The sequence below is a fragment of the Cupressus sempervirens genome, chromosome 3 (genome assembly GCF_028749045.1).
Source record: "Cupressus sempervirens isolate cs-2001-9-10 chromosome 3, ASM2874904v1, whole genome shotgun sequence".
Lineage (NCBI taxonomy): Eukaryota > Viridiplantae > Streptophyta > Pinopsida > Cupressales > Cupressaceae > Cupressus > Cupressus sempervirens.
In genome coordinates this window covers 852,862,555-852,886,147 of record NC_143120.1, presented here as the reverse complement: position 1 = coordinate 852,886,147, position 23,593 = coordinate 852,862,555, and positions in this window count along the sequence as shown.

The following is a 23,593-nucleotide window of genomic DNA, read 5'->3' as shown; positions in this document are numbered from 1 at the left end:
GCCAGGCAGAAGAAGATTAGCACATCCACAATAGAGGAGATGACATAGCCCACTACAAGTGTTAAAATAGAGCATCCCATGTTGTTGATTGTGCAAATCCATGACACCTAAGAACATCTTATGGTGGCAAGGAATTCCATAGTAGCTAAGAACATCCCATGGCTTAGAGAAGATCTACAAGCACCTTAGCATTCACGTTGTAGTGAAGATGCAATCCATCACTGAAGTAGCCAGTCACAAGTTGAATCATTGTAGAGATTTTTAATGTTTTAAAACACACTAACTTAAACATAATGTGTCTTGAAAGACACCCATCTCTTTGACAAGTGTAGCAAAGGTGTGGAGAGGCCTATCTACCATGGTTGGTGGAGAAGTGCACAATCAAACAAATTTTGACCTTCCACGTGCCAAGACATCATGTGGTTGGGAGCTAGATTTGGAAGGGCTCTGATGTTATGCTCATGTTAAGAGATTGGGGGCTAGTTTCCAAGGAGCTAAGATGCTACAAAATTGCCCAAAATTGTATGATCGGGATGGCCCAAGTCCATGGTGTAAGATAATATGATGGTTCTGTGAGATCAGAGAAATTGACTTTTTTGTGTGGTCAGAGGGCCAAGAATGGAGATGTACATTGCTACGATCAAATCATATTATCGAAAAGATGAGAATACAAAGGTGAGATGCTACGATGAGCAAGAAATTAAAGGATTAATAATGTTGTAAGGTCATAGAAATAATAATATGAAATAATAATATCTCAGACTCGTAAGTTACAAATCCATTATGTGAAGCAAGGCCCACTAGGTAGGGTGTAGAATGAGAAGTGGACATGTGGCATCAATAGATTGGAGGGAAAGGAGAAATGAAAAAATAAAATCAAAATCAAAATTCAGACAAGTTTTCAATGCACATGAATTTCAAAGTTGAAAGGTTTGAATTATTTAAAATTTTATATAGTTAAAACTATGTAGCTTTTAAAAAAATCCATTTTTTAATGACTGTTCATGGTCTGGGACCTAAAAAATCAATTTGGTCTGAGGGGCACGATTTTTGTGCAAAAATATAGTATAATATATTGATGGAACTGGAAAAAGATGAATTTTTCATTTCTACTATCAATTTCTACACAAGTATTTTCCAAAAGCAGCTAAAGGCATATTTGTATTTCTCAGGGCTTCTTAGTGAAAATATAGTTTTTATGTTTTCAGATGAAATCAAAATCAGATATAGCCATAATTTCATCATGTTTAACTTCATCAGCAACTTTAAAGATAATTTAATTATTTTAAATGAAGTTGGTTACAAGTAGTTTTTGCCAGCAAAAGTAGAAGTGATAAGCCAAAATCAGATTTTGAAGCTTCAACATAGTTTATGATGATTTTTTGATATTTCTCCATAGGATATTTTGGTGATTACTTTAAAGAGGGACATATTAGATATTTCTGCATCATTTATGGTTTTAATTGCAGGCATATGAAGGAAGGTCAGTTTCAACAACATTAGATTGAATATTTTTCAGTGGGACACGTGTTAATTTAAAATGGCAATTCATGAAATATCTTCTCTTCTATATAGTCTTCTTCTCTACTCTTTGTAAGGGTTCCAATTTTTTGAGATTTCTCATGATTGTGAGACCAATAGGTTCTAGAGTTGGATAATTTCCTAACTGTTGTGATACCATTCTCAGTATTTCTCTATTATGAACATCAATATTGTATTTCTTTTGAAGCATTTTAGCTTATATAGTCATTCATTTTGTATTTTCAAAGTTTTGACATACAAATGATGTGTTGGTTTAAATCAAATTAATACAAGAGCTTCATTTCTTTTAGTTTCATTCTGATTTTGATCTCCTTCCTCTGTTATCTACAATCTTTTGTGTTTAAGAATGAAGAGCTTGAACTCAATTGCAATCCCTTAAGGTTGTATGTTTGGATAAATTTTCTAGTGGAACAAAGATCCATGTAAATGCTTGTTTGCATTGACAGGATTGTAGGTTACACCAAGAGGATATTACCATAAGTATGAGAGTTTTTATGAAGATCGATGTCTATTTGCAAGTCAGATAGATAGATCAGATGTTTGAATATATAAGTATACTTTAGGTATCTATGTCTATGTTAAGGTTTAGTTGATACATAATGGATAAGGGATTGGTCAGCTTGGAGGTTGCATGTTCTCCATTATTGCATACCCAGGTTATGTTGAGATCAAAATTATCAATCGAATATATTTCCCTTTATGTTTAGGAATTAAAAGACTTTTCTCTCACTTGGTTTATCAGGTTCATGTGCTCTGTTATTAGCTATTTCACCCATGAATGCTTGCATAAACATAAAAGAACAAGGAATTTTATCTATTATTTAGATTCAACTATATGCATTTACACTGGTACCATATAAAGAATTTGAGGTCCACGCACCTAGGTTCTATAGAGCCTGAAGAAGAAGAAGGAATTATGCCTTATAGTTGGCCCAAGATCAAGAAACGAGTGCATCCATTATAAGAATTTGCTAGCCTTAGATGCATTGGTCTAGTTTTTTGGTTATTTTCAAATCTATTAAATCAGGATCCAATAGGTCATAGGACCCCTAGGGACATACATTGTCATGAAATACATTGGAAGGGGTCATAGGTTATCCTTTGACCCCTTTTGACCCATTCATATAAATGAAATAGGTCCTTAGGGGTTCTATGACACCTAGGGACATATGTTGTCATCAAATGCATCAAAAGGGGGTAATAGACTATCCTATAACCCCTTTCAATCCACTCAAATAAATAAATTAGGTACATAGGGGTCCTAGGACCCCTAGGGACATATATTGTCATAAAATACGTTGGAAGGGGTCATAGGTTTCCCTATCACCCCTTTCCACCCATTCAAATAAATGAAATAGGTACCTAGGAGTGCTAGGGCCCTTAGGGACATATATTGTTGTAAAATGTGTTGAAAGGGGTCATAAGTTATCCTACAACCCCTTTTGACCCATTTAAACAAATGAATTAGGTCCTTATGGTCCTAGGACCCCTAGGGACATACATTGCCATGAAATGCATCAAAAGGTGTCATGGGTTATCTTATGACCCCTTTCGACCCATTTGAAGAAATGAAATAGGTCCCTAGGGGTGCTTGGACCTATTCGGACATATGTTGTCATAAAATGTGTTTAAAGGGGTCATAAGTTATCCTATGACCCCTTTCAACCCATTTGAACAAATGAATTAGGTTTTGAGACATCCTAGGACCCTTTAGGACACATGTTATCATAAAATTATTTGGAAGGGGCCATAGGTTATCCTATCAGACCTTTTGACCCATTCAAACAAACGAAATAGGTCCCTAGGGTTGCTAGGACCCCTAGGGGCATATGTTGTCATGAAATGTGGCGGAAGGGGTCACAAGTTATCCTATGGCCCCTTTTAACCCATTTGAACAAATGAAATAGGTCCCTAGGGGTCCTAGGACCCCTAGGGACATATGTTGTCATGAAATGTGGTGGAAGAGGTCACAAGTTATCCTATGGCCCCTTTCAACCCATTTGAAAAAATGAAATAGGTCCCTAGGGGTCCTAGGACCCCTAGGGACATATGTTATCATGAAATGCATTGAAACCTATGATCCCTTTTGACCCATTTGAACAAATGAATAGGTTCTTAGGGGTACTAGGACCCCTGCTGACACATGTTGTCATGAAATGTGTCAAAATTTGTGACTCATACGAATAATTATAATATGTCCATAGGGGTCCTAAGACCCCTAAGGTTATATGTTATCATGAAATGTGTCAAAAGGGGTCATAGGTTATCTTATGATCTTTCGACCCATTAGAACAAATAAAATATGACCCCATAACATCTATTAAAGGGGTCATAGGTTATCATATGGCCCCTTTCGACCCATATGAACAATTATAATATGTTCCCAGGGACATATATTGTAATGAAATATGTCAAAAGGGGTCATAGATTATCCTATGACCTCTTTTTACCCATTTGAATAAATGAAATAGGTCCCTAGGGTGCTTAGGATTCCTAGGAACATATGTTGTAAAAAAATGTGTTAAAAGGGGTCTATCGTATGACCCCTTTCAACCCATATGAACAATTATAATATGTCTCTAGGGGTCCTAAGGACATATGTTGTCATGAAACATGTCAGAAGGGGTCATAAGTTATCCTATGACCCTTTTCAACCCATTTAAATAAATATAATAGGACCCCTAGAGACGTGTGTTATTATGAAATGTGTCGAAAGGGGCCACAAGTTATCTTGTGACCCTTTTCAACTCATTCAAACAAATTAATTAGGTCTATAGGGGTCCTAGAACCCTAGGGATATATGTTGTCATGAAGTATGTCAAAAGTGGTCATAGATTATCCTATGACCCCTTTTGACCCATTTAAACAAATGAAACAGGTCTCTAGGGGTCCTAATACCCATAGGGATATGTTTTCATGAAATGTGTTGAAAGAGGTCATAGGTTATCCTATGACCCCTTTCAACCTATTCGAACACATGAAATAGGTGTTATCGTGAAATATGTCAAAAAGGGTCATAGGTTATCCTATGATCCCTTTCAACCCATTCAAACGAATAAAATGAGTCCCTAGGGTTCATAAGGACATATGTTGTCATGAAATATGTCGAAAGGGGTCATAGGTTGTCCTATATCCCTTTCAACCCATTTGACCAAATGAAAGAGCTTTCTAGTGGTCCTAAGACCCCTAGAGACATATAATTTTATGAAATGTGTTGAAAGGGATCATAGGGTACTCTATAAACCCTTTCAAATCATTCAAATATATGATATATATTCTTAGAGGTCCTAGGACCCTTAGGAACATATGTTATCATCTAATGGGTCAATAAGGGGTCATAGGCTACCCTATGATCCCTTTCAACCCATTCAAGCACATAATTTATGTCCCTAGGGGTCCTAGGACCACTAGGAACATATGTTGTCATATAATGTGTTGAAAGGGGTCATGGGGTACTCTATGACCCCTTTCAACTCATTTAAAAATATGATATACTTTCCTAGAAGTGCTAGCACCCCTATGAACATATGTTATCATTTAATGGGTCAAAAGGGTTTATAGGGAACCCTCTGATGGCTTTTGACCCATTCAAACACAATATGTATGTCCCTAGTGGTCCTAGGACCCCTAGGGACATATGTGATGTGTTGTAATTAGTCAAAGGGGGTCATAAGATAATCTATGATCCCTTTTGACCCATCACATGACAACATATGCTCTAAGGGGTCCTAAGACCCTTGGGGACATACATTTGTATTCAAATGAGTAGAAAGGAGTCTTGAGGCATCCCATGACACATTTTTAACCTATTACATGTCAAAATTGGTTCATAGGGTTCCTAGGACCCCTAGAGACATACATGTTGTGTTCCAGTTGGTCGAATGGGGTTAAAGGATATCTTATGACTCCTTTTGACCCATTACATGACAAAATATGTTCTTGTGGGTCCTATGACCCCTAGGGACACACATATTGTGTTCAAATGGGTTGAAATGGTTCATAGGATAACCTATGGCCTATTTCAATCAAATGCATTACAACATATGTTCCTAGGGGTGCTATCTCCCCTAGGGACATACATGTTGTGTTCTAGTGGGTAGAAAGGGGTCACATGGTATCCTATGAACTCTTTGGACCCATTACATGACAACATATGTTCTTAAGGTTCCTAAGACCCCTAGTGATATACCTCTTATACTCCAATGGGTAGAAAGGTGTCTTAGGGTATCCTATGACCCCTTTCAACCCATTACATAAGAACATATGTTCCTAGGGTTTGTAGGACCCTTATCATCATACATGTGTTCCAATGGGTCAAAATCCTATGACCCATTTCAACCTTTTACATGACAACATATGTTCCTAGGGGTCCTAGGACCCCTAAGACCATACATGTTGTGTAACAATGGGTCGAAAGGGGTCATCAAATATCCTATGACCCCTTTTAGCCCATTACATGACAACATATGTTCCTATAGGTCAAAAGATCCCTAGGAACATATGTTATCATGTAATGGGTCAAAAGGGTCATAGGATAATCTATGAGCCCTTTCAACTTGGAACACAACATGTATGTTTATAGGCATCCTAAGATTCCTATGAAAGTATGTTATCATGTAATAGGTCCTATGACACCTTTATACCCATTAAAACACAAGATGTATGTCACTAGGTATCCTTGGACCCCTAGGAACATATGTTGTTGTATGATGAGTCAAAAGGGGTCATAGGGTATCCCATGACCCCTTTGGACTCATTGGAACACAACATGTATGTTCCTAGGTAGACCCCTAGGAAAATACATCATCATATAGTTTATTAACTTAGGTTACTAATATATATACAAGCATAAATGTAAAATCGTGTGGAGCAGTAAGTGTATGTAGACGTCAAATTGAGGTATGGGAAGGACAAACGGCAAAAATAGGAAATGTTCTTTATGTTTATTGGCATGTATGAAATTGTTATGTAAATTATGCATAGCTCATGAAAAGGGGTAGTAGATGTTTAAGGTTTAAGTGTAGTGGAAAGTTGTGATGTTCTATAGGTGTAAAGGAATTATAAGGAAAATAAAAAAAGCCTATGTAAGAACATATTGTAAACACTTTTATATTAATATAATGAAATCTTATTATTGAATATATATATATATATATATATACAATAAGTACTAACTATATATAAAATAATTATAATATAAATAAAAATTATAATTATTTAATAGTATATAATAAATTTTAGTAACTATAATAATTAGTCTCCTCCCCCCAAATTATGCTATAATTGTATTATACTAGGACTATATAACTTAAAAATTGGTCCCTCCCTTTGAGTTTGGCAAATATAAATTAATATTTAACTCAAAAATTAGTCCCCACTCCCTTTAATATTTAAATTTGGCATCATGATTTGGGAGCATAGATTGGGTACCCATTCTCAAATCGGGTACCTGATAAGGCGAGGCATTAATTTTTTGGTTTGGTATCAAGATGGGTGGAAAAAAAGTCAAAGAAGATTTTGAAATACTTTAGACATTTCAAAACTACGTATTTTTCACATCGCCACTTTTTGGCACACCATGATCCTACACTTGTCCAATATCCATTATTGTTTTTAGTAGTGTAAGCCCTTGGATATTGTGTATAGTAATAGCCCATAACATGGTAATTGGAAGTTATATCTAAATTCCTAGAGTAATAGTTATTATGGACACAAATTTAGGATCTTCATGGTTGCATGGTGGGTTGTTATAATTCTCAAAATGTGCAACAACATGCATGGGCATGTCTGGTGGCCAACAATCTAGTATATAAACTATATCACTAATCTCACTAAGAGCTCCATGAACAAGCCTTTATTCTATCCAAATTTTCATTGTAATAATAATTCATTGCCCTCTATACAGTAACATGTTTATATATTTATTCATCATGCATTTGGTTGTTGTATTTGTTCACATAATTTATTTTTGTACATATTGCAATTAGGGGATTAAATGATTTTAACATCTTTTTACTATGCAACTTTACTATATTATTAGTAGCAAATAAATGTATAGACCTATCAAATTCTTTGTTGTCATCTACACTTAAGTGTATGTCTATACAACTCAATAGAAGATCCCAATCATGTTGTGTTGGGTTTGCATCTTGTATGTTATACAATAGTTGGCAAAATTCTACTTTCATGCTATTCTCACCTTCTTGTCAGAAAATTGTTTGTAATGTAACAATTTTTGTAAATTAGTCCCAAATTAACTTGGAATTTGAATGTGATGTATAAATAAACTTTTCCATAACAAGGGGTAGTTGTGATAAGTCACCAAAAAAAAAATTGATACTCCACCAAAGTATATATGTTGTTGATGAGGAACGGCCTCCTATAGACAAATTCATATCAAATTTAAAGAGGATCTTTGAACCTATGAATCACATTTCATCAATAAGGATGTATTTGACATATTTTAATTCTCCTTGAAAATTTATTAATACCTATCCTTGTAATGGTTCCTGAGCTTGAATTTATTGTGGTTTCATGCATGCTTAATTCATCAATATTTATGGGGGCTAGTATCAATAAATTTCCTTTTTTCGGTGGTGCTTTACTATTTAGTCCTCTTATGGATGCTATTAAATAAGATTTATTTGTACTAGCTGTTCATTGGAAAATCATGTGTACTGGTTCATGGGCTTGACACTGACCATGATCCTTAATTATTTTGACTGCTAGTGCTTTTTCCAATGATAATGTGTAGTGAGGATGCTTGACACCATTGGCATGGTCTTATTATAGACACACATTTTTCTATCACTTACAAATTTTGTAGTGATTCTATGTAGATGTGGTGGAATTGTAGTATGATTCCATTAGTTTCTTGTGTCAAATCCATGTTTTCCAAGCATATCAAGCTCAAGTAAGATCCCATTAGGCTCTCTCTCTCTCTCTCTCTCTCTCTCTCTCTCTCTCTCTCTCTCTCTCTCTCTCTCTCTCTCTCTCTCTCTCTCTCACACACACACACACACACACACACACACACACACACAATCCCTTCCTCTTTGTCTCCTCCTTTATATCTCAAAATTCAAATACTCTCTCTCTCTCTCTCTAAACCTATATGTGTCTATATCTATTCACATTTTTATCTCTATTTATATGTCAAATTTGTAAAGTCTAGTGAACATAAATTTTTTTTATTGTTGATATTTATAACATAATAAAAATTTAAATTTACAAATTATAATAAATAACTGGAATTGAAGCAATAATAAGTTTTATCATAAATTTAATATAAATATTCATTATGTATTAGAAAATATTATTTTAATTTAAACATACCTTCTTAATGCAAGTACTATTTCTCATTTCTCATTTTATTGTACTTCAAACAAGAACTTTAAGAAAATTACAATTTAGTATTACATCAAATTTTAGAAACATTATTAGATCAAATTTTAGAAACATAATAGTATTACATATTTTGTCTGCTACTTTATTCCTAAAAGTTTTGATTTTATGGTGCTCATGCAACAAAAAAAGAAACCAAAGAAAAATTAGTAGTGGGCATAATTTTGAGTGGAAGGCATCTCAAACTCACATATCTCAGATCTAGAGAAACTTGGGTAGACATTTCCAAGAGTTTGTGCTCACATCAAATATTTTCATGCTCTTGTTTTCTTTGAAATAAATCTTAATCTCCCACTCCTACACATTCAACCCAATTCAAATCCAAGCTCTTCCTAAATTCCTCACACATACAACTCATATTTTTTCAATCACTTCTATCACAACCCATATTTTAATAGCCAAAATTATCATTCACTTTCTTGCCACCTATAATTTATTGAGTTTATTTTATCTATTATTAAATTAATGCCAGTTCCACTAATAGACTACCCCTTGATTGGATTAAGAATTATTTCTTGTTAAAGAAGTCCTATAATATTCTCTCCCCCTTGTGATCTTAGATAGGTTTTGGAGCCTCTACTAGTATGGTCGACATATTTGGTACATCTTGGTATCCTGGTAACTGAATTATGGTTTCTTTTAGACCTCTGTGTGTGTGTGTGTGTAAAAATATGTATGTAAGTATGTATGTATGTATGTATGTATTTCTTTATTTAAATTGAATGATAATTAAAATTAATGTTGACTAGTCAATATTCAAATGACCTTGACTCTTTTTGGCTTCTGTATTTTATGGAGATCATTGATGTGACATTAGTTTTATAGGAGCAATCATTACATATGGTATCAGAGCTCTTAGTTCCACACTAGGGCCTTGAGTTCACTATGTTTATCTTAACCCTATGACACATAAATGTAAGTCAACCATGCTTAATCTATGTGTATACGTGATGGTTGTTGAGTTGATTACTATTATGACTACTTTTGACATGAGAGGATATGATACTCCTTGCAAATGTTATGCATTTGGGTTGACCTTGGATTTTTTTAAACTATCCCAATGATAATATTAAAAAATGATTGGTAAATTAAGTATCTCATATGGGTATAATTGTATGAATTTTGTGACTACATAATATGCATATTGTTTATGTTAGAGTTTAAACTAAAGTACTTGATCCTTGCATGTCTAAAGCAAGAAGGATGTGAATTTCTACTATCCATAGAGGTAGTTAATTTATGGTTATGTGTATCTATAAGATTCTAGACTTGTCTTATGATAGCAATGAAAATATGTCTATATTTCCCATGCTACATATGTAGTGAAAGAAATTTGATTCTAGATTCATGAGATTCTTGGAATAATCTAGCATGACACAAGGGAACAATAATAAATTTTGTTTATAAAATTATTACATGTTTCATTTTTCATTTAGGAATTCATGAGATTTCAAAAAAAAAGTTATAATTAATAAGATTTAATACATGTATGCATGTTTCTTAAATTTTGGTAATGTTCCCAATGCTCCTTCAATGAAAGGTGTCATGTAGAATATACTCCCTCTTGGTGACTAGTGAGAGTCATTATATTCTATGTGAATTGGTTTTCATTTGATTATGATATCTTTAAGTGTTTATGAACTTTAAAGTGATGAAGGGATAATTTGAAAAATTTATATGTTCCAGCTTGTGATCTAGCCACCCATTTCTCAGTGACTTATCTATTGTGAATCTTGTTCATTTTTGTTTATTTAGTTTTGTGCCTCTTTTTTGGACTCTTATTTGAGAATTGTGAATATTGAATTAAATATTTCTTTGATATTGAGGTAGCTAGGGTGTGCATGTTTTTATGATGCTAGTCCTACAATTTGAAAGTGATGTCATCTATCATGTTTAGTGTGGAACATTGATAGGATATTTAAGGGAGTAGATTGTGAAGAAAATGTCGTTATTCCTTTGCATTAAATTTTTGTCATTTTATGTATGAGATTTGGAAATATTACATTTTGGTGTGGGTGTAATTTGGATATTTGGAAAAGATATAAATGGATACAATATGTTTTGTTTCTTTCTATTTGCTAGTTCTTATTAGAAATGGATACAATTTGTTTTGTTTCTTTCTATCAATTAAATCTAGATCAAAGTACTTTGGAAAATCCATTTATTTTACTACATATGTGTAGATATGTTGTTACTTTATCTCCCTACCACATTTTGTGATTAGGCTATTTTGACATATGTGGAAATTAGTATGTTTTACATTTACACCAAATACCTCCTACCTTTGTTATTGTATAGGAATTTTAGGGTTGGGAATTCTACATTATAGGTAGGATCCCAAGGAAGTGTAAGGCTTCATATTTGGGCATGAAATCACATCAACCATATTTTATGTGATGATTAAATGGTGAGAAGGCCATACATCACAACTTTTGCTTATATGTTGGTTAAGCACACTTACATAAGTGAAACTATGAATGCATATTAATGTTAAGATGTAATATTTTTTGACTCAAATTTTCCTTCAAATATTATGGTAATGAGATAGGCTTGAGGGCCTAGGTCACATAAATGAGAAAATTGGGTCTACTAATCTTTATAGGTGATTGGCAAGCATATCTAGATGATTTACTTAATTTGTGTAGATCACATGATAAATAGTATTATACTTGTATGATATACTTATTGTTCCATGTTTGACATGTGGGTTGACACTTTCTATGATGCTCATTCATGTATGATACTTTAGATTATACTTGATGTAAACATATGATGAAATTAAGTTCAACATGTAGGTCAAATTCTTGAGTATATTCATTTATGGCATAGTCATGTGATGATATGTTGTGTTTGATAGTTTGGTCGATAATTGACTTATGAAATGTAATCATTATTGTATCTATCATTTTGACATGTAGGTTGAAAACAAGAATGAAGTGGCATAATTAATTGGAAGATATTTATTTATTTTTTGATTTAACTATGTGTAGTCAACTTTTGATTTTGACTTGACTTTTTGGCCTATGGGGAAAGTGTATGGAAATGTGGTCTTCCTATGGGAATGAAAAAATGGTATGTCTAGATCCTTCTTTTATCTATTTTTGAGAATATTTTGCATTGGTGCTATGTATATGTCATGATCGACCTTGTGTGACTCTTATTTTATAGGAAGTCACCAACACATTTGACTCCATCAACTTGATCAATGAACATCAATTGATTATTTGGTTGTCTTGAGTTCTAGTTGATATGTTGTTCAACATAGACTTAGCTATTATGTATCTGACTTAGATTTTTTGTTGATGTGTATGGTTGGGATTTGTCTTTTTTTATCTAATCATGTGTAGAAAATTGGGTCAATTTTTCTTTGATATATTTGACTATGTGGCCTTTTATTATTCATCTTATTACCATATTAGTTAGATAAATGTCACTATTTTTTGTTAATCTCATATTGGTTTTGACATATGAGTGACTACACACTTAGTCATACTTCTAAAGAGCATGTTGAGTAAGTAGCATATGTCGAGCATAAGTTGTTAGATAATGCAAGTCAAGCATAATATATAGCATGTGCCAAGCACCAATAACTGATGAGTAAACAGTTAATACTGAGTCGCTCTAGTGATGAGCAAGTTAGTTCATGCTGAGTGATTTAGATGTTGAGTGAATAGTGGAAGTTGAGTCATTTAGGAGATGAGTTACAATATTGAAGATATACTAGATGTTGAGCATTAGAGGCTTTAAGTGTTGAGTAAACAATTTTGGAGATAGTTGTTTGTAATGGCACAAACTCCTATGTAAACTATTTTTGGGCTAACTTAAGGACTATTTTGTAATTTTAAATGATAAGAATGAATATATATTGAGAATCCCTATGCAATACATGCAACCAATCATATTGAGGGATGTTTTAAGAGGGAAAAATTGGTGAATCAAAATTTTCAATTCTTACCTAACCTTAGGTCACCTAGGTCTTCTTAAGGATGGAAAACTCTAAATATGCTAAGGAGCAAAGAGAGAAGTTTGCATGTGTATATAGAGCATTCATGGTGACTAAGGAGTTGTAAATTGATATATGCATTGCAAAATCAATTAGAGAGAATAGAGGAAAGTAGTGAGGATAGAAGTGATACATCTAAGCAAAGGGGATCAAGTACACATCAAGAAAGAGGTGATATGTTATCTAGAAATTGAGTGCTAAATAAAGGATCAAGGCTGAGACATTCTAACAGGTGAATCAGTAAAATCTCTTAATAGAGTAGTCTTAACAAGTTTCATGTTTTAATAGACTTTTCTATAAATCTCTTAACCAAGTGCTTACTTTATTGTAAGTTGAAGTCCTTTAACCAGACACACTTCTAACAAGGTGTTGAAATCCTTTGACAAGGTAAAATATGAAAATATTTGTAAGCCTTTAATAGGGAAAACCTTTCATAGGGTAGATCATACTTTATGATTAAACATTGTAACCTTCATTGGATACACTTTACACCTACAATAGTGAAGATTTGTTTGTTCCATCCCCACCCCATTTTTACCTTATCATTGAAGGTTTTCTAGGTAACCAAATATCTTTTTCCATATATGTGTTAAATGTTTACTTGTTTTCATGCTATGGATGAAAATGCTTAGTTTGGAATTTTGATTTATATCCAAATTATGAGATGGATGTGTGGTGAATGTTTTAGTGGATAAAGTTTTGAAGGAATGATTCACCCCCCTCATATTAGAGTTTACTTTCCTCATTGTATTTCCAAAAATTGGCATTAGAGCCTTGTCCTCTGAAAAGGAAAGCTTTGCACGTTTGAGGAAAGATCTTGAAGATGGAAGTCTACAAGTTGGGAAAAGTCATTAAGAGCCATAAGATTGAAATCCAACTTTCCCCACATCAGCTGAATGAAGCAAGAGATGATTTGAAGCAATCATTATAGAGAAGGAAAGAGATAGTTGTTGAGAAGAATGACACACATTACCAAGAGAAAGACACTATTAAATTGTTTGCAAATGGAAACTCAAGTGAATTCAATGCAATAGTTGTAGATCTAATGGAAAGGAATGGTGCCCTAACTAAAGAGGTCAAAAATATTAAGATAGAATAAGAAGTCCAATCAATATTGCTATGTGAGGTGACCGAGAAGAAAAAGAAGGTTGAGGAAGAAAAATTCATGATTAAAGATGACAAAATGATACTGACCAACATACTAGAAGAGAAGACATCAGAGGAACATAAGATTTCTAGCTTGAAATTTGAAATAATGAATCAAGTGATGATTTCCAATCATGAATAGAGTGGTAAGGACATTGAGATCACAACCTTGAAGTTACAAAATGAACAATTGAGAAATTATCTGAAAAGAGAAGAAGAATTTTTGAAAAGTTCTAACAGACCTAATGAAGCCATTAAGTACTTTGAAAAAATGATGAGATCTCCTAGATCTAAAAATGATATTATTGGATTGGGTTACACCAGTACTGAGGAAGGAGAATCATCTAAAAGTGGTGAAAAAAGAAGCAACATAGGTAAGAACTACAAACCCTCTTGTCATAATTGTAGAAAGATAGGTCATATAGTGAATGTTTGTAGGAGCGACAATTCAAATTAGAACCCTAAGAATAAGTTTATGGGTTACTTTTATAAGTGCAAAAAGCAAGGACATCAAGCACATGAATGTAGGACTAAGACTACAAGCACACAAAGATTTGAAAGGCATTACCATAATTGTCAAAAGTATGGACATAGAGCATATGAATGCAGATCTAATTCTAAGTGGACATCAAAGAAGCATACAAAGGGACAACATAATGAAAAACCCTACAATTGGGATTTCAATACAAGGTATAGTTGTCACTACTCTCAAGACTGTGGATGCATTGCTGAGAATTGCATTAGAACACATTTCAAAAGTGACTATAATAGATGGTTGAGTCAAACTACATGTTTTAGCTATTTCAAGCCTAGTCACATCAGCAAGAATTGTCCAACAAGGTCCAAAGCACCTAGCAGTGAACTCAAAAAAGGCAACGGGAATATTGATGTTGAGAATGTCGAAGTACAGATGAACAAGAAATGGAAGAAAAAATAAGATTGCATCACATCAAGATCTAATGAGGTCACTTCATCCAATGGATCAAGTGATCACATCACCTCCAACTAGGAAATCAAAAGTTATGTAAAATTGATATTGCATTGATATATTTTGCATTAGTTTGAAGAATCTGAGTCCTAAAAAGATTATATATGCATGAATTAAGATGTAATATATTGGCTAGAACCTAGAAGAAATCTATAAGTTTTGTTATTTTTCATGTTGTTTCAAAGCATGAAAGATTCCAGTCAGTGTTGAGATATTAAAGGTAATAGTATTGGTTGAGCTCATTGGGGTTGCTGAGTATAAAAGAAATCATGTGTAAGCTGAGTGATTTGAAATTGCTATGATAGTCAAGCTTATAATTATGTAAGCACTATGCATTTATTGTGAAGTTTTAAGGGTTGTATGGAAGATTTTTGACTCATTTGCATTCATTCAAGATCAAAGAGAGCATGAAGAGCATAAGGAAAATTGGGAAGAAGGATTCAAGCATTTGTGAACTAGATTCAACTGCTACTCATCACCAATCATCAAATTCATAAGGTATTTATCATGTGTCGAGTTACGATGTCTAAATTATTGCAAACCCTAGTTATTTGATATGGTGTCTAGTTCTTCTACTACTATTAGGAAGGAAGGAAAATAAGTTTTAAACATTAAATTGATAACCAATGAGATTAAACAACCACCCTTACAAGATATTTTCAAATTTTCATACAAAGGAAATCCAAGTGGTGCATTATCAATGATACCACCACAAGTTTTGATGATACAAGATGTAAGATTTTGTTACACTTGTAAGGTTGGTAGTATTAGAGACATGGAAATCAAAGATTTATATGGAAAACTATGTGTTGATGAAGTGCTAAAGAAGGAAAACATAATTGTTGAGAGAAAAGGGTTAACTTGTGCACTAGATTTTCCAAATGTATTCAAAACAGAATGGATTATGATATTATTGAGCATAATACATGATCACTTTGTATGGTTGGAAAATGACCCTACCAAGATCACTAAAAAGATCATTCAACATGTAACAAGATACCCTACCCTAGATAGACCCAAGACCATGTGTAGTGATGTGAAGAAAGTAATTGAGAAGAATACATGGGCTATATGGAACAAAAGAGGGATGGAAATTGACACAATTTTAGATCCCTTAATTACATTTGCAATGAAAATTATTGCTCAAAAGTTCTTTCAATCTAGTAAATTGAATAGTGTATCTTGTATGGTTGTGGATTTGGGCTACAAGATAGTCAAGAAGGATCACTCTTATGACCTTACTGAGTTACAACTCCAATAGTTATCAAAAAACTTGGGAGCCATAAGAAAGACTAAGAGTGCACAATGAAAATTTGGTTCATTATTGGTTTGTATATTTTTCTATGTGCAGAACATGTTTTCTTCATTTGGTAAAGTTTCTTGGAAGACCAACAAGTCAATTACATTTCAAATTGGAGAGTTCATAGAGAAACTTGGAGACAATTTTAAGTCAGTCATGACAAGTTACTTTGAAGACTTTAAGAAGTCCATGAAACAAAGACTAAAGATACCAGTGTCACTAGTAGAAAAATATTATGATGATGTTTGTTTTCTAGTAGATGCTGATTTTTCATATGTACAAGTAGTTGTTCCTAGGGTTAGATGGCTTGGGCTGACACCCTATGAAATCAATGTGGATAAGGCATCAAAAACCATCACAACTTTAGTTGAAGAGGAAGTAGACAAGGGTGCAACCTCATTTGGCAACTATGAGGAAGCTGAATCCATAATAACAATAGATTTGAAGACAACTTCTATGGTGAGAAAGGAGAACAAAATTGTGAAGAAGCTTAAAGAAATATTTGGTAAAGGGGGAGATGAGGAAGAAGAAGATGAGAAACCTACTCAAGCCCATCTTGCACTAACACAAGGTCAAGGAGAGGACCAAGAAGAAGAGGAAGTAGAACATGATGAAGGTGTTGAGGGAGAAGAAGCCAGTGAAGTACCTAAGCCTATTGAGAAGAAGAAGAGAAAAGCCAAGGAGCCAATACAAAAGAAACCTAAGAAGGCTATGAAGCCAACACAAATAAATCCAATAGTACATGTCACCAAGGCTAACATAAGGGCTACTACAAAAAAAAATAGGAAGTTGACAAACCCAAAGGAAAATGCTCAACTACTACTGCAGAGTAGAGTCAACAAGAACAACCAAAAAGGACAAAATATATTTCTCTAGATGAATTAGATGAGGAGAGGATTGAGTTAGATGATAATAGTTAGTTCCAAGTGGTAAGCCACAATCCCTCTTCCAATTTAGACAACTTGTGTGATAACATTAGGACCAATGTAGATTTGCCAAGGTTCACACATGTTGAGTTTGACAAACTTGGAAAAGTTGAAATGAATAAGGTTGAGGAATTTGTATACAAGATGATGGCCACATTCAATAATACCCCTATTGATTTTTCTGACTCTTTACCCAAAAGTGTATATGAAAAAGTTGAGAAAAGATGGCAATATAGTTTAACTACTAAAAGGAATATTAGGGAGACTACTCTTGCTAGAGTAATACCAAAATTGGACAAGTCATCTATGACTAGGGCTATTAATAAATACAAGTGGATATTTTCTCCCAATTACAACATTTTTTAGAATAACATTGAGGAAGTTGTCAGATAGAGCACCCAAATATGGAAAGTTATATATGGGTTGCAGACAGAAAAAGCTATTGAGCAAGCACCTAAGGAGGTAGGTGAGGACAAAAATAACCAAGAGGTAGTTGAGGTTACAAAGGATGGATTTAACAAGGATGGTCATGATGGAGGAACAAAAAAGGAAATAGAGGTAAAGGAAACAACTGAAAAATAGCAACAAGAAGATCAAAGTGTACTTAAGGTACACATGTCAAGTGCTAGTCCCCCTCATGTGGAACGAGTTACTCAATAAGATACTATAAAGATCAAAGATGTTTCTAATAATACTATGTAGAACATCAATCCTTTGATAGAGGATGATTTGAAGAGGATTCTAAAGGATTTAGATTTAGCTACTAAAATTTTCACTAATCTTGTATTAATTAGTAAAGATGAAATCAACAAAGCATTAGTAGGGGAGAAACTCAACACTCACACATCTAGTGTGCCCCTTGCACTTACAAAAATAAGAGGTACAAAAGCACAACTCAGTGTTACCTTTGACACTCATATTCCAAAGCCCATTGGGGTATACCAAAAGCAGGAGAAGGAGAAGGATAGGACTAAAGAGTTAGTTTTGACTATGAAACCAGAGGAATAAATTGTAATTTAGACATTGGTAACTCTACCAAGCTCTGCATCTCCTATTCCTAGTTAAACTCTTCAAAAGTTGAGTGTAGATGCTACATCTTTGTAGTCATCAAGGCCTAGTCCTAATACATATAAGGTTGGATAAGGTACATCTTATGGAGATGTCAACTTAGATGAGATGATTACACTTCCCAAGTTTGATCTAGCAACAACCACCATAGAACAGATGAGCATATTGCAAGAAGCTCTAACAAGGAAGAAGAATCAAGAGTTACTTAGGAGGGAGCACAACCAAAGACAAGTGATATATGAAATTAATGCCTCGATAGTGAAATTATATGCTTCTACTACAACTACCCTACTATTGCTCATGCCCACCATAATGACTATATATTTCCCCATCTTATTTCTGGATACACCAAATACATGAGCTTTGGCTATAAGACTTCACTGAGATTGATGTATCATTAATTTAGATGACCATTTAAGTTGATGGATAAATTGTGTAACTCTCTGAAATCATCTACTATTATCATTTAGTCTAACCTATAACCATGTGTTTCACTCATCACCATTGGACATTTTTCAAATTAGCACTACTGGTTCTACATTTTATGTCAACTTATGCTTTTTATCACATATGAAAACCATAAGAAAACAAGACATTATGTCATTTTCCTATTATTATAGTGTTGGACCATGTAGGTTTATGAGATGAATCTAACAAAAAACTCCCACACTAATAAGCCTATTGTCTTAATAATAATTTTTGTTTCATTTTTAGTTTTATATAATTTTAAATTTTCCAAATAAGATGTTACAATTAAACCAAAGGGAATGTTTTATAAGGCCTTTTCAATTATATTGTATCTTTTATTAATGAATAATGGTTTGAGATGATTCGGTTTTTTTCTTTTTAAACTGCTTATTGTATTTAATTCATTGAAATTTATTTAAAATATACTATAATGGTGAGATTTGTATTTTCATGTTATTGTCAACCTAAACTTATTCAACTATGGAATATTATTCTTGAGTGGGTTTGGTTTTCTTATATAATAATCACTTTTATTTTAAGAATCCATTCATGTTGTCTATCTCCGTGGAAAGGGGAGAAGGAAATGAAAGTTGCATACCTTTCAAGTATTGGTACCATATGCTTGGGTGGGTTGTGTGCTCTTTGTGAACATGATTACGTATAGATTGGCCACAAAAATATGAGAAGAAGAATTATTAAATCTTTCATTGAGAGAAACCATAATAACAGCAATGTCTTCCCAATGGATTTGGTGTGTTGTACAAATAGGGTGGATTAAGGAGGTATTGCAAAATTTTCATGGCAAGGACAATTTGTTAAACCCTTCAATGTATGATCTCAATTGCACTTCTATACTAAGAAAAGTCCTTAGTGAGAAGGAAATTAGACCACCAATACATGGATTAAATAATATTCAAACCCAGCACATTATTAAGAAATGCCACTAAAATTAACATATCTACAAATTGTTGGGGCTTGAAAGATGCTCGCCAAGTGTTTGATGAAATGTCTATACGAGACATGTGTGCTCATGGATTGTAATGATTGAACTTATTCCAAACAAGGGCTTGCATAAGAGACATTTTTAAAAAAATTCCAAATGTAAATAATAGGTATCCAACCTAATCAATTTACCTTGCCAAGTGTTATCCCAACTTATTTTGTCTTAGCAAATCTACACTAGGATATGAAGATACATGTAATAAAATATAGATTTTAGGATGATATCTTTGTACATAGTGGGTGAATACATGTATCATTTCAATTTGAAATAGAATAATACAAGGGATACACCAATAGAGATACATTTATGTTTCCAGTTTGAACTAGAGGTGGCATTCTTAGTAATTACCTTGAATGTATTCTCATTTGTTATTTTTCATTCAAAGAGTATATTTACACAATAAGTGTTTGAACAGACTCAAATTTTTGATTTTATAAGATCTTCTAGCTAACTTGAAATCTAAAGGAACTCATTCTCTTGATTTTATCACCCAGGGAGGAGTGTATGAGAAAAACTTTCAATGTTTTTTTTTAAATTGTTAAAGTTAGTTTCTATAAAGTTCAAGAAGTGTGAGGAAAATTACAACCCAAGGTTTTTAAAATGCTTCACTGAAAGTTCTATAAATTGATAATTGGCTACTATATATGTTGATTGCACAAGTCTCATTGGCATGAAGGTTGTGCAATGGTGTTGTCATTGATTAATAATCAATCAAAGGAAGGAGAGGTTACAATGCAACATGGTCACCAATAAAAGAATAAGTTGGTATGCTCATATATGTTATACCACCACTGATAGACAAATGAAAAAGGTATTTGATCAAATATTACCTACAAAGTGAGTCATCGTGGATGTGAAAATATAGGAGAACACTCATAATGGATGTGGCTAAAGAAAAGAGTGAAAAAATGAAAGAAGGAAAGAATGAAGGCTACATATAGGCTCACAGATGGATTGGCAAGGATAATAGTTTAAACCCTAGCAGTAGGGGTCATGAGTTTTTTGTGAATGAGTCAGACATGGAATTCAAAATTAGACATGATAATTGTCATAGGTAATTGTGATCTAACATCACAGAGTGCATAAAGTGTTCATATTACAATTTGAGAGTGTGAAGCAAAAAGAGATAAGAGGAAGGAGAAAGAGAAAGATTTTTGCTAACACAATTATTGAGAAAGTGTAAATACAAGAAGGGTAATAGAAAATAGTTCTTTTAAGTGAAAGCTAGCAAGAGAGGTAGTTGTAAAGAGGAGTGATACAACAACAATTTTTTCTAAGCAACCAAGGGTAGAGTGAGACCAAAGTGCTTACGAAGTAAATAGGGAGATCAATGAATCTTTGAGGATACACAACTAGGATCTACAAGGAAAGAAAGTGCTAGATTTAGATCACATACATTATATTTCCTTTTTACCATTGCATCTAGTTGTAGCTCTTAATAGGGAAAGCTTCATTAGCAAGCTTTTGTAAATCCTCTAATAAGATATCTCTCAAAAGGAGATTTTGAAATCCTCTAACCAAGTAACTTTTATAGGCTTGTGTAACCCTAATAGATTTAATACTAATTCCTAACAAGATGTGTTTCCAAAAGAAACAGTTGTATCTCTTAATCAAGCAAATCTTTACATGCATTATAAGGGCAAGTGGGTATATTATCACCACTGTGGTTTTCATCTTCTAACCAAGGGTTTCCACATATAAATTTTTGTATCATTTGATGAATGCTAATGTTTTTGTATCTCTTTTTTATGATGTAACAAAAAGATACATCTAAATAATAAAATAAAAAAAATAAAAAAAGGAAATCTACGAAGATTTAATTAATAAAAGAGAAAAAAAAATAGTTGTTTTTTATATATTTAAAACACATGCGAAATCTAACTAGCCAACACAAAAGGTATAGAAAAAATGAAAGGTTTGGGTTCACCAAAATGTATATAGTAAAATAATGATCAATGGTAGGATACCACTATATGCATATACAATATGAGTAAAAGGAGGAAATCCTTACCAAGATAGTATAGATTTGGCAAGTGCGACCAAATGAGTAAGGGTACAAGCACAAGATCTAAACCTTTTAAACTGATATTTCCTTTTGAGGGTATGTGATATAATTGATTCCCAGATGTAAATCCAAGAAAATTATAGATATGGTCTTCTAAAGAAGATGCAAGAGAGAAAATAGAAACATGCGCACCTAAAAATTAAAGAAGAATGGTCTAAGGGACTAATTCCTAGATTGTTAGAACCCCTAAATGTTCAAAATTTTGAATTAGGAAACTAACAAATTGAGAGCCTAACATCGTCACTTCACCATTATGTCCCAAATATAGTTTGACATGGTACAACATATAATAGGTATAGATCAAACTTAGTGACCTATACATAATTTTGTCAAAACTAGAAACATGAAAGTAGGTCTAAAATCTTTGAGACTAATTTTTTTATTCTACAATTGGTTCTACAAATTTGATAGCTAGAAATAGGTTAAACATTTTATTAGGATTTAAAAATGGTGTGTTGGGGGGAAATTGACTCACAACCCTAAGTACAGATGAAGGGTGAAAACCAAGATTCACCTCCTGATGTAGGCCCAATTTAACACAAGATTTTGTATAAATTTGTAACCTAATGCAAATTTGTGAATCACTTAGAATTACTTCTACTTCATCTCCACAAATAGAGGGTTTATGTAGATAGATGTGAAGTATAAATTTGAAATATAGAAGAATGGAAATGTGTTTTGAAATAAAGAAGGGAAGATGACACATCTTGCAAAACACAAACCTATAAATTAGTTGCCAAATGCCATTGGAACTTATTGGAAGTTTGGTTCTAAAATTGTAACAATAGAATCTATAAAAACCAAAAATCTTTAAGATCACTATCAGGATTGATCTAGAGGAGATGGGTTGACTTGACAAGGCTGATCTAACAAAGAAGGATTGATTAAACATGGTCTATCATGTAGGGCTGCCCTACATCCCTAGTCAATTGTGTCTGATCATGAAACTATTTTTGAGACTTTAAAGTTCTACAAAAAAGCTATTTGAATCTATGTTGTATTTCTGCTTTTAAAATCCACAACCTGGAAGAAAAAAAAATTGTTGCCTTGGTCAAATCCCAATTTAGGAATCAACCTTGGAATTGTAAGAATTTGCATTAGGGAAAAATTCACCCAAGACCAAGAAGCATAATAACTAGCACAAAAAGACCAACAGAGTATGATCGGAATAACAATATGAAATTCAATTCGTTGTATTGTATGCTAGAGGTGTTTATATATAAAGGCCTCTATGATGCATCTAGAATGCCTAGGAGTTAGCAACATAATAACTCTTACACTTAGGCACATGTCCACTAGGTGTGAATTATCCTCCATTAAGTACAAGAGTTAGTGCGATAATGAGAGGATAAGCCTACAAAGGTGTAGCACATACAAGTATGTTGTAGACACCATGTGCTAAAATAATAGTGTGAACAACTATGTTGTCAACATGACAACTTAGTTGAATATGCAAACTCTAGTGATATAGACACCATGTGCTAAATTGGAGTTGCTTACTCCTCTATTGTCAACAAGACAACTCATATGAGTACGTAAACTCCTAGGTGTCTAACCTATGAAATAATAAAATAATGAATTTATCCTAAGTAAACTTAAGTAAAGTGTAAATAATAATTATTTACACTAACATGCCCCCTTAAGTGCAACTTAGGAGAATGCACTTAATCTCACAAAAGT